This window comes from Oryx dammah, unplaced genomic scaffold (genome assembly GCF_014754425.2).
Source record: "Oryx dammah isolate SB20612 unplaced genomic scaffold, SCBI_Odam_1.1 HiC_scaffold_11160, whole genome shotgun sequence".
Taxonomy (NCBI): Eukaryota; Metazoa; Chordata; class Mammalia; order Artiodactyla; family Bovidae; genus Oryx; species Oryx dammah.
This window is the reverse complement of record NW_024080553.1, coordinates 21,478-32,194: the sequence shown is the minus strand read 5'-3', so window position 1 is coordinate 32,194 and position 10,717 is coordinate 21,478. Positions and strand designations below refer to the sequence as shown.

Sequence of the window (10,717 nt, the reverse complement as noted above, 5' to 3'; positions counted from 1 at the left end):
TCTTGTAATTGATATCTAGACTCATAGCATTGTGGTTGGAGAAGACGCTTGATACAATTTCAGTTTTCTTAAATTTCCTGAGGTTTGATTTGTGACCCCAAATGTGGTCTATCCTGGAGAATATTCCATGTGCACTTGAGAGGAAGGTGTATCCTTCTGCATTTGGATGGAATGTCTGAAGATATCAATGAGATCCATCTCATCTAATGTATCATTTAAGACTTGTGTTTCCTTATTAATTTTCTGTTTTGATGATCTATCCTTTGGTGTGAATGGAGTGTTAAAGTTTCCTACTATTATTATGTTACTGTCAATTTCTCCTTTTGTGTCTGTTAGTGTTTATCTTATGTACTGAGGTGCTCCTATGTTGGGTGCATAGATATTTACAATTGTTATGTCTTCCTCTTGGACTAATCCCTTGATCATTATGTAGTGTCCTTCCTTATCTCTTGTAATCCTCTTTATTTTAAGGTCTATTTTGTCCAATATGAGGATTGCTACTCCAGCTTTCTTGTGCTTGCCATTTACATGGAATATATTTTTCCATCCTCTCACTTTCAGTCTATATGTGTCTTTAGGTCTGAAGTTTCTTTTAGACAGCATATATATGGGTCTTGTTTTTGTATCCATTCAACCAGTCTGTGTCTTTTGGTTGGAGCATTTAATCTGTTTACATTTAAAGTAATTATTGATAAGTATGTTCCCATTGCCATTTTCTTAATTGTTTGGGATTGATTTTGTAGATCTTTTTTCTTATCTTGTATTTCTTGACTATATAAGACCCTTTAACATTTGTTGTAAAGCTGGTTTGGTGGTAATGAATTCTCTTAACTTTTGCTTGTCTGAAAAGCATTTTATTTCTCCATCAATTTTGAATGAGATCCTTGTCAGGTACAGTAATCTTGGCTGTAGATTTTTTCTGTTCAGTACTTTAAATATATCCTGCCATTCCCTTCTGGCCTGCAGAGTTTCTGCTGAAAGATCAGCTGTTAAGTGTATGGGTTTCCCTTGTATGTTATTTGTTGCTTCTCCCTTGCTGCTTTTAATATTCTTTCTTTGTGTTTAGTCTGTTAGTTTGATTAGTATGTGTTCTAGGCGTGTTTCTCCTTGGGTTTATCCTGTATGGGACTCTTTGTGCCTCTTGGACTTGATTGACTATTTCCTTTTCCATTTTGGGGAAATTTTCAACTATAATCTCTTCAAAAATCTTCTTCAGTTCAGGTCAGTTCAGTTCAGTCACTCAGTCATGTCCGACTCTTTGCAACCCCATAAATTGCAGCACAACAGGCCTCCCTGTCCATCACCAACTCCCGGAGTTCAGCCAAACCCACATTCATCAAGTCAGTGATGCCATCCAGCCATCTCATCCTCTGTTGTTTCCTTTTCCTCCTGCCCCCAATCCCTCCCAGCATCAGAGTCTTTTCCAATGAGTCAACTCTTCGGATGAGGTGGCCAAAGTACTGGAGTTTCAGCTTTAGCATCTTTCCTTCCAAAGAAATCCCAGAACTGATCTCCTTTAGAATGGACTGGTTGGAACTCCTTGCAGTCCATGGGACTCTCAAGAGTCTTCTCCAGCACCACAGTTCAAAAGCATCAATTCTTCGGCGCTCAGCTTTTTTCACAATCCAACTCTCACATCCATACATGACTACTAGAAAAACCATAGCCTTGACTAGACGGACCTTTGTTGGCAAAGTAATGTCTCTGCTTTTGAATATACTATCTAGGTTGGTCATAACTTTCCTTCCAAGGAGTAAGCATCTTTTAATTTCATGGCTGCAAAAATCTTATACCCTTTCTTTTTCTCTTCTTTTTCTGGGGCCCCTATAATTTGAATGTTGGTGCATTTGATATTGTCCCAGAAGTCTCTGAGACTATTCTCAGTTCTTTTCATTCTTTTTACTTTATTCTGCTCTTCAGAAGTTATTTCCACCATTTTATCTTCCAGCTCACTGATTCGTTCTGCTTCAGTAATCTACTGATTCCTCCCCTGGTGGCTCAGATGGTAAAGCATCTGCCTACAATGCGGGAGACCCAGGTTCAATCCCTGGGTTGGGAAGATCCTCTGGAGGAAATGGCAACCCACTCCAGTACTCTTGCCTGGAAAATCCCATGGACAGAGGAGCGTGGTAGGCTACAGTCCATGGAGTCACAAAGAGTCAGACACGACTAAGCAACTTCATCTCTTCAGAGTATTTTTAGTTTCAGTAATTGTGTTGTTTGTCTCTGTATGTTTATTCTTTAATTCTTCTAGATCTTTGTTAATTGATTCTTGCATTTTCTCCATTCTGTTTTCAAAGTTTTTGATTATCTTTACTATCATTATTTTTGAATTATTTTTCACGTAGTTTGCCTTTTTCATCTTCATTTTTTTGGACTTCTGTGTTTCTAGTTTGTTTCTTCATTTGTGTATTTCTCTGCATTTTCATTATTTTTTTTAACTTATTATGTTTGAGGTCTCCTTTTCCCAAGCTTCAAGGTTGAATTGTTTCTTCTTTTTGGTTTCTGCCCTCCTAAGGTGGATCCAGTGGTTTGTGTAAGCTTCCTATAGGGTGAGATTTGTGCTGAGTTATTTGTTTGTTTGTTTGTTTTTCCTCTGATGGGCAAGGCTGAGTGAGGTGGTAATTCTGTCTGCTGATGACTGGGTTTGTATTTTTGTTTTGTTTGTTGTTTAGATGAGGTGAACAACTTCATCTGGTGGTTGGTTGATGCCAGGTCTTGTATTCAAGTGGTTTCCTTTGTGTGAGTTTTCACTGTTTGATACCCCCTAGGGTTAGTTCTCTCGTAGTCTAGGGTCTTGGAGTCAGTGCTCCCACTCCAAAGGCTCAGGGCTTGATCTCTGGTCAGGAAGGAAGATTCCACAAGTGGTTTGTTATGGCATTAAGTGAAATTAAAACAAATATCCAAAAATGAAAAACCAAAGATGTATCCCAGACAAACTGCAGTTACAAAATCAGGCAAATAATAATTAAAATAGTGGAATATACACATATACATGTACACCCATGACCAAAATCAAAACCGTCCAACAAAAATAAAGTACAATAGATTGATCTGGCAAACAAAGGAAACCAAAAATTATATCTACCAGTTAAGAACAAAACTAACTAAAGCACAAACTGGAAAACTAAACTAAAACAAGGTGCCAATTGGAGAATAAAGCAATGAAAATAAAGCTAACAAAATGTTGAGAGGAAAGGAAAGAAAGAATAGATATGCAAAGTTAAATAGAGGTAGATGTAGAAGATTTATATACATTAAAGATTAACTGCAAGGGGCAAAGAACAGTAGGAAAAGCAAAAGAATAAATGTAAAAAAAAATAATAATAGGTTAAAAAATTAAAATTAAAAAAGAGAAAAGAAGCAAAAGAAAAAGGAAAGCTCCAAAGAACTGCAAAAGCCCAACATAGAGGCAGAGGTTTATAACAACTATAAAAAGTGTGATTGAGGGAAAAGAAAAAAACCCTCAAAAGCTTAATTAGATTTCATAGTGCCAATAAAATCAACAACTACAATGGGGTGGGGGGAGGGGGGAATGAAAAGAGAAAAAAATCCAAAAGAATCGACAGATCAAGTCAAAACATGAGTTTTTCTTGAGTCCCTGCTGTCAGAGTCCTTTCCCTGGCTGGGAGTCACAGTCCGCCTCACCTCCCTAGGGTGCCTTCCAACACTGCTGATCTCTGGACCTGCTATGAGGGCAGCTCAGATTTTAGTCTGGTCCTTCTCCTATGTGTTCTTGCCTCCAGTGTCCACAGCTGTCAGAACTAGTGTGTTTTTTGTGGGAGCTCTCAGTGACCTTTTATATATTCCATAGACGCAGAATCTGCCTAGTTGATTGTGTGAATTTAATCTGCAGCTTGTACAGCTGGTGGGAAGGTTTTGGGTCTTTTTCCTTAGCCACACTGCCCCTGGGTTTCAATTGTGGTTTTATTGCCACCTCTGCATGTCAGTTGTCCACTGGGGTTTGCTCCTGAGGCTGCCCTGGAGGACTTGGGTCTGCCCCAGTGAAGGCCAGGCGTGGAGGTGGTGCAGCTGCTTGGGTCGCAGGGGTTCTGGCAGCAGCAGGTACTCAGGGGAACTGGCAGCTAGGGCAGCAGGAAATATAATGCTCTAGAAGGGTATTGCAACCAGTATTGGCCAATACGCTCTAGTATTCTTGCCTGGAGAACTCCCCCTTCCCTGACAGAGAAGCCTGGCAGACCATAGTTCACAGGGTCACAAAGAGTCGGACACGACTGAAGCAATCCTGTGTGCATAGACACAAGACTTTTTCTGGCTGTGGCAGCCCTGCCCCAGCAAGAGTTGAGCATGAAGGTGGTGCAGCAACTTGGCTTGTGGGGACCCTGGTGGTGCCAGGTATGCAGGGACACAGACTGCCTCTGCCACAGGAGTTATGGCCCTATCAGAATCTTTTTTCAAGCCTCCTGTAGCTGGTGATCAGAAGGCCTCTTTGGCCAGTCTTTCTCTGTTGCTCCACTGGTTCAGGCACTTAGACGGCTCCCTTGCCTGGGGTGCTTCTCTGTTGTTCAACAGGTCAGGCACATAGAGGACCCCTCCTAGCTGGGGTCCTACTTTGTAGATTAGCACATCAGACACTTAAAGGGGCACCCTGGCTGGGGTCCTACACTGTAGTTCAGTGTGTCAGGTATTTGACAGGCCAGTCTCTCTATTATTCAGCTGCTGATGCTGGTGTGTGGGGAGAGAGAGGCTATGGTGATGGCTCCATCCTCTATGTGTGACTCAGCAGTATCGCCTTGCTTCCATGGCTGCCTGGCTTTCCTCCACAGCCATTTCCCACCACAATCTCCTCCCTCACCTCCCCTCACTCTGTGTCTCCGTAGTCAACAGCAGCCCTCACCCTGGGATTGCTCCACAATCCCTAAACTCCAGCTTCCAGCCGCTGCGCCTTCTAAGGGACCTGCATCCTTGTCTGGGGTATGTATGGCTGTGGCAAGGACTATCTGATTCTCATTCCACTTAGGCTGCCACAGATCAGCTATTTCACTGTCAACCTTAAACGTTTCTCCTCTGATTCAGACAGTTGCCCCGATGTGGGGATGGGACCCCTGCCCCCTGCTTCATTTCCCCCACCTGGTAAGGGCAGGTAAGGGCAGGTCCAGTCTTACTAACTGTGAGGTCCAGAGTTAGAGTAGGCGAGATCCAGAAAAAGAACGAGACTGGCACTCTACAGGAACAGATCACCTTTAATGAGGTGAGAAGGGGCAGCAGTCAGATTAGCGAGCTGCTGCACTTATCTAAGAAAAGAGTAAGTACATATAGGCATGTATGTAGAAAGCTACTGTCTTAAGGGGGTCTGTTTTCTCCAAGGTTGCTGGGAGTAGTTATCTCTTAAACAGCTAGAGCAAGGAGTTCTGGAGATCGGCCAGAGGCTGGGCTGCCTTGGAACTGGGTGTAATCAACCTGATGTCTATTTTTTTCTTTGGGTGAGAGAGTTCTTTGTTTTGCCTAGAATGGTGGGGAGGACCCAGACGGGAGTTTTAACTCCAGGCTACCTTGAGCCAAGCAACTTTCCTTCACTAACACTCCAGGTTTTTTCCCCTAGTTTCTTCATCCTACTGAGTTTTGCGTGGTTCTATATATTCTTTTCTTATTGTCAGGTACTCCCGTCCACTCTCAGCTGGTATTCTGCAGGCACTTTTGTGTCTGAAGGTATATTCCTGATGTATCCATGGAAATGTACTCCATGCCCACCTATTCCTCTGCCATCTTGTTTTCTCTGGAGAGTGGCCTTTTGGGGCGCAGGCCTTGAGTGGGTGTTGGAGGCTCATGGAAACATGTGCTTTGCTTGCCTTCATTAAGGTCTGGATTCCTCCACCTCTTTGCTTAGTCCACTAGGAACAGTGCCAATCAGTGAATAAAGTCTTAACTGTCAGACCTTTCATACATTGAAAAGATGGTACAGTGAAAGAGTTGATCCCAGGCTTCTCCCATTTTCCATTGTTTTGTTTGTTTTTTTTCATCACAGACCCATTGTTCGGAGGAACTGCTTGCTGGGAGCTTGTGACGCGTGTTGGCGTGCAGGCCCTTGGAAGCCCTGCACCACAGCCTGTGGCCGAGGCTTCCAGTCTCGGAAAGTTGACTGTGTCCACCCAGGGAGTTGCAAGCCAGTGACTAAGACACGCTGTGCACCGGGGAAGAAACCTGCTTCCTGGCAGCACTGCCTGGGGCCTTCCTGTGACAGTACGTACCCCTCACAGGTATCACAGCCACCCCCAAACCTTGTCCTAACCTGACCTCAGGGAGCCAACCTTGTTAGGGTCTCGTCCACAGGGCCATTCTGAACAGGTGTGGGATCTTGGGATGTTGGGGGAGTAGCTGCTTTGATGTGGGTGTGGCTCGGTGTTCTTTAGAGAAAAACCAGTTGAGGGAGTAGGGTGGCCAGTGGCCTTCTAGCAGATACTGATCACCTCTCCACAGAATCCCTCCTGCCTGGAGTCTCAACCCCTCTGCCAGGGCTTCCCTTGATGGGGTTGGGCAGGCATGCCAGGGTCCTGAAATTCTATGTGAAATGGAATCATGTACGTATTTTTCTAGAAAGCAGGTCCATAGCTTTGGTAAGTCTTTCCCAGGGTTCATGACGTCCCCAAAGCTAGTGAGAGGAGCAGGTGGCCTGAGGGATCTGAAGTCCCCACAGGGCAGCGAGAAGCCACCTGGCCCAGCTAAGAAGTGGGTCCAGGGCACTTTGTTTTTAATGTTATTAATTTATCTATCATTTTTGGCTGCACTTGCTTCTTCGTCTGGCTGCACTTGGGTCTTTGTTGCTGCACAGGCTTTTTCTCTGTAGCTGTGGCAAGCGGGACCTACTCTCCAGTTGCAGTGCACAGACTTCTCATTGAAATATCTTCTCTTGTTGCAGAGCATGGGCTCTAGGGTGCATGGGCTCAGTAGCAGCTCCCAGTCACTAGAGCATAGGCCCATGTGGTTCACAGGCTTAGTTACCCCACAGCATGTGGGATCTTCCCAGACCAGGGATTGAACCCCATATCTCCTGCATTGTCAGGCAGATTCTTATCCACTGAGCCACCAGGGAAGCCCTCAGGGCCATTCTGACTCTAGTGCAGAGCAAAGACCCTAACCCAAGCCTAGTTACTTTGCTTCACTCTGTGATCTCGGTTTCTACTTTTCATAAAACTAGGTCTCTAATGAGCTCCATGTTAAATGGATATGTATATATTTTTTTTTCAGGAGACTGCACAGACACAACTCACTACTGTACGTTTGTAAAGCATCTTCATTTGTGTTCGCTAGACCGCTACAAACGAAGGTGCTGTCAGTCATGTCAAGAAGGATAAAACTTTGTGGGGGTCATTATGCTGCTGTGAAGGTAAAACAAAAATGTAAAAGCTCTTTTTGCCCCCATGTAGCTTGATCCAAAACATGTGTAATAATACTTCTCTAAAAGTCTCTCAAGTCTACGATCAAACCAAAGTTGGTGTAAAGTCACCACTGTTAGCATTGGATGCTGTCCTGTCCCCATGACTGGTTTTTAGTTCCAACTCTTTTAAGTGATATGTTCCAGGACTAACATAAACTCCCGTAAGCAGCAGGCACGCCTTTGCACTTGGGACCTCAGGAGACCCCCACGGTCACCAGTGCACTGTCACTAGCTGCCTCTTCCTTGTTTGTAGACGAGCACAGAGTGGGACACCCTGAAGACCTGGCAAACACAGCAGCTGATGGCTTCTCTCAGTTCTAGGGTTGCGGCAGGTTGATACGGCATCTACATTTTAGAAGCTCTGGCCACTAGTCGTTAAGATGTTGGCTCTGATGGCATTTCTATGGATTGTAACGTGTCATCTGTGAGAGAGAGTCACTCTGGACAGGCTTGTAACCCTGACTGACCCGGAGGTCCTGGGGGGAATGGCGCCTTGTCCTTGCTCTTAAGAGAACCTGTGGAAGGAAACAGAGTAAACGTGGCTGCCGTTTCACAACTGTGGGAGGAAATGTGTGAGCAAATGAGGGATCTTAGAATTCAAAGGAGAGGGAAAGTCCACCTTGTCTACTGATTCTGAAGTATATTCAAAGCGTCCTTTTAAGAGCTGTGAATGAGACTTTTCTAAGCACTATTCTCTTGCACACAAACAGAAAATCAAAGTCTTATAAGACCTAATTTATGCAGAAAGTAATATTCCTAAGGATTTTTATTTTGGAAAAACTGTAAGAAAGTAATGTAACTACGAAACATGATAGCTGACCAGAGTCATTTATAGTAAATAATTGTTTTAGTTTGAACTGATTTTTCAGTGAATCCAAAGTGAATTAGGGTTGAGCTGTAATATACAGTTAGGATGAGGGGTTAGAGTTGGGGTTTGGTGAGTAAGTTTAGGATTGGTTTTAGTTTCAGGGTTGGGTTAGTTGAGAGTGAAAGTTAAGTTGGGGTTGAGATTGGAGTTGACTTTATGGATTAGGGTTAGGTCAGAGTTGGTTTGGGTGTGGGTTTGGGGTCAGTGATGGTTTCGGGGTGAAGAAGTTTGGAGTGAATGTTATATGTTCTAAAGCTGGGGCTCTTTCCTTCCATCTTACCAGTTATGGCATTAGTTGGCACCCAGCCCCAAATAAGTGGTCATACATCTTTCTTCGGGGTCACAGCTGCCTGCGGCCTGTGGCAGCAGAGTCTGCTGAGGTACGTGTGCTGGCCCTAGTCCCTGGTCACATGTAAGTGAACAGTGGGCTCTGGCTTTGGGTGTGTCTAGACAAGCTTGCTGAGTCCCTGCCGTATCCTGAGCACCACAGCTTGTTGTCACTGTAGCCTCACCGACACCAGGATGAGTGCTGTACTGGAGAGTGTGGCAGTGGGGAGTGGGTATAGGGACGTGACGAGGACACGCCAGCCCCTGAGTTGTTCATCACCAATCACACTTGATTGCTGGAGGTTTTTAAGTTAAAAGAGAGAGCATTTGTATAATACTCTTTGTATATATTTTTATATGACTTATAGGTGCAATATTTTATTTTGTACAGTATGTAATAAAGATATGGGACATATATTTTTCTTAGTAACAAAATTTCCTATTAAATTTCTTCATCTTTGTAGTTAAAGTGGCTATTTTTCACATGCTGGTGTACCATTTGTCTTTGATCTCATTCAAACGACATTGCTGTGTACTGTATTTTACTACTGTTTCTATCACATAAGAGTTCTCTGTCATGATTCTGACTAGTAATTCAAAAATAAATGTACTTTGATTATTCAGTGGCACCCTCATAAATGCAGGCGACTCACTTGCATTCTGGTTTTGGTTGGTCTGGGGTAATGTCACCTTGGTGGCATTTCTGTGGGTCCAAGTGGGCTGGACCCTGGTGGGCTCAGTGCTCTGGGCTGAACTTGGGAGTGTGGGTTACAAGACTCAGAGCAGAACACACAGAGATGCACTCTCACTCCCTTGTCCCAGACGCTTACTTCCTGTGAATCACAGCTGAGAGAATGTCAAGGGGGAAAGAAGCTCCGAGTGTGCGAGCTGGAGCAGGAATGGAGGTGGGCGGTAGGTGGGGAAGCAGCAGCACAGAAGAACTAACACCCGTTTGGTTTTGGTGAGTAACCTCTCCCGATACCACCCAGCTCTTATACAGTTGATGGGTTTGAACTGTTTGGGTCCCCTTCCACACAGATTTCTATGAATGGTAAATACTACACTATCCAGGGCCGGATAAAAAACACATGGATGCGGAATGGTGAACACAGAGGAACTGAGTGTACCGGAGGGTCAACTGCAGGTTATACATGGATTTTCCGTGGCAGGGAAGGCTGGTGCCTCAACCCCCCACCACCCAACCCCAACCCATTGTTTAAGGCTCAACTGTATAGTGCTTCAAGATTAGCAGTGAGTCTTTCTACAGGAAATTCATGTTATGGGAATTGAAATTCCCCCTGGAGTTTCCAAGGTCACGTGAGATAAGCAATGGAGCACAGCAGGTATTTCAACAGTGTACTGATACTTCCTTTTCTTTTTTTTTCTTCATTCCTTCCCTCCTTCCATCCCTTCTTCCCTCCTACTTTCCATCCTTCCATATATATACATATAGATATATGTATTGTGTACACATATCTCCTGTATCTATGAAGTCACACTGAATTAAGTCTTGGATACCAGTCCAGCACCATAAGGGTCATGATTATAGTAAAGGTATAGTATGATTATACCTTTTTCTCTTTTTTTTGCCAATTTCTTTCTCTGACAGGGAGGGAGCCTGGTTCTCAATTATCAGCAATGTATTTTCTTGGTGACTCTAGTATATACGTCAAGTAGTCTCAGAACTGATGATGCATACACCCTGAGAAAGGAAAAAATATGACCAGCGTGGGTATAGCATTCTTCCTGCTGTTTCCTTAGTGCATTCAGTCAGAACCCTCTTCCAGGGTGACTCAGGTCACCCCCTTTCTTCTTGGCCGCTTCACTGTGGTTATGGCGTTCATCTGTTGTACAGTTATACTCCTTTGTCACAGTCTATATGCCTTCTTGGGTTCTCCCCACCTCCTGGGTGATGGTTATCATTGGACATGCAGTCAAGTTGGCTCTGTGGTTTACAGTTCTCGTGTGTGTGTGTGTGTATGTGTGTGTACATGTGCACTCTTTCGTGTCTGACTCTTACAGACCCAGTGGATAGTAGCCCACCAAGCTCCTCTGTCCATGGAATTCTCCAGGCAAGAATACTGGAGTGGGTAGCCATTTTCTTCTCCAGGATCTTCCCAACCCAG

At 44.1% G+C, this 10,717-nt stretch overlaps 1 long non-coding RNA gene across 1 annotated transcript; it reads left to right on the top strand.

Moving 5' to 3' along the window:
* The first annotated feature begins 4,849 nt into the window (after positions 1 to 4,849).
* LOC120860666 lies at positions 4,850 to 9,214 on the top strand. The gene is made up of 2 exons (XR_005720404.1): positions 4,850 to 6,218; positions 7,207 to 9,214. It is a non-coding gene; the product is annotated as an uncharacterized LOC120860666 (long non-coding RNA).
* Positions 9,215 to 10,717: the final 1,503 nt, after the last annotated feature.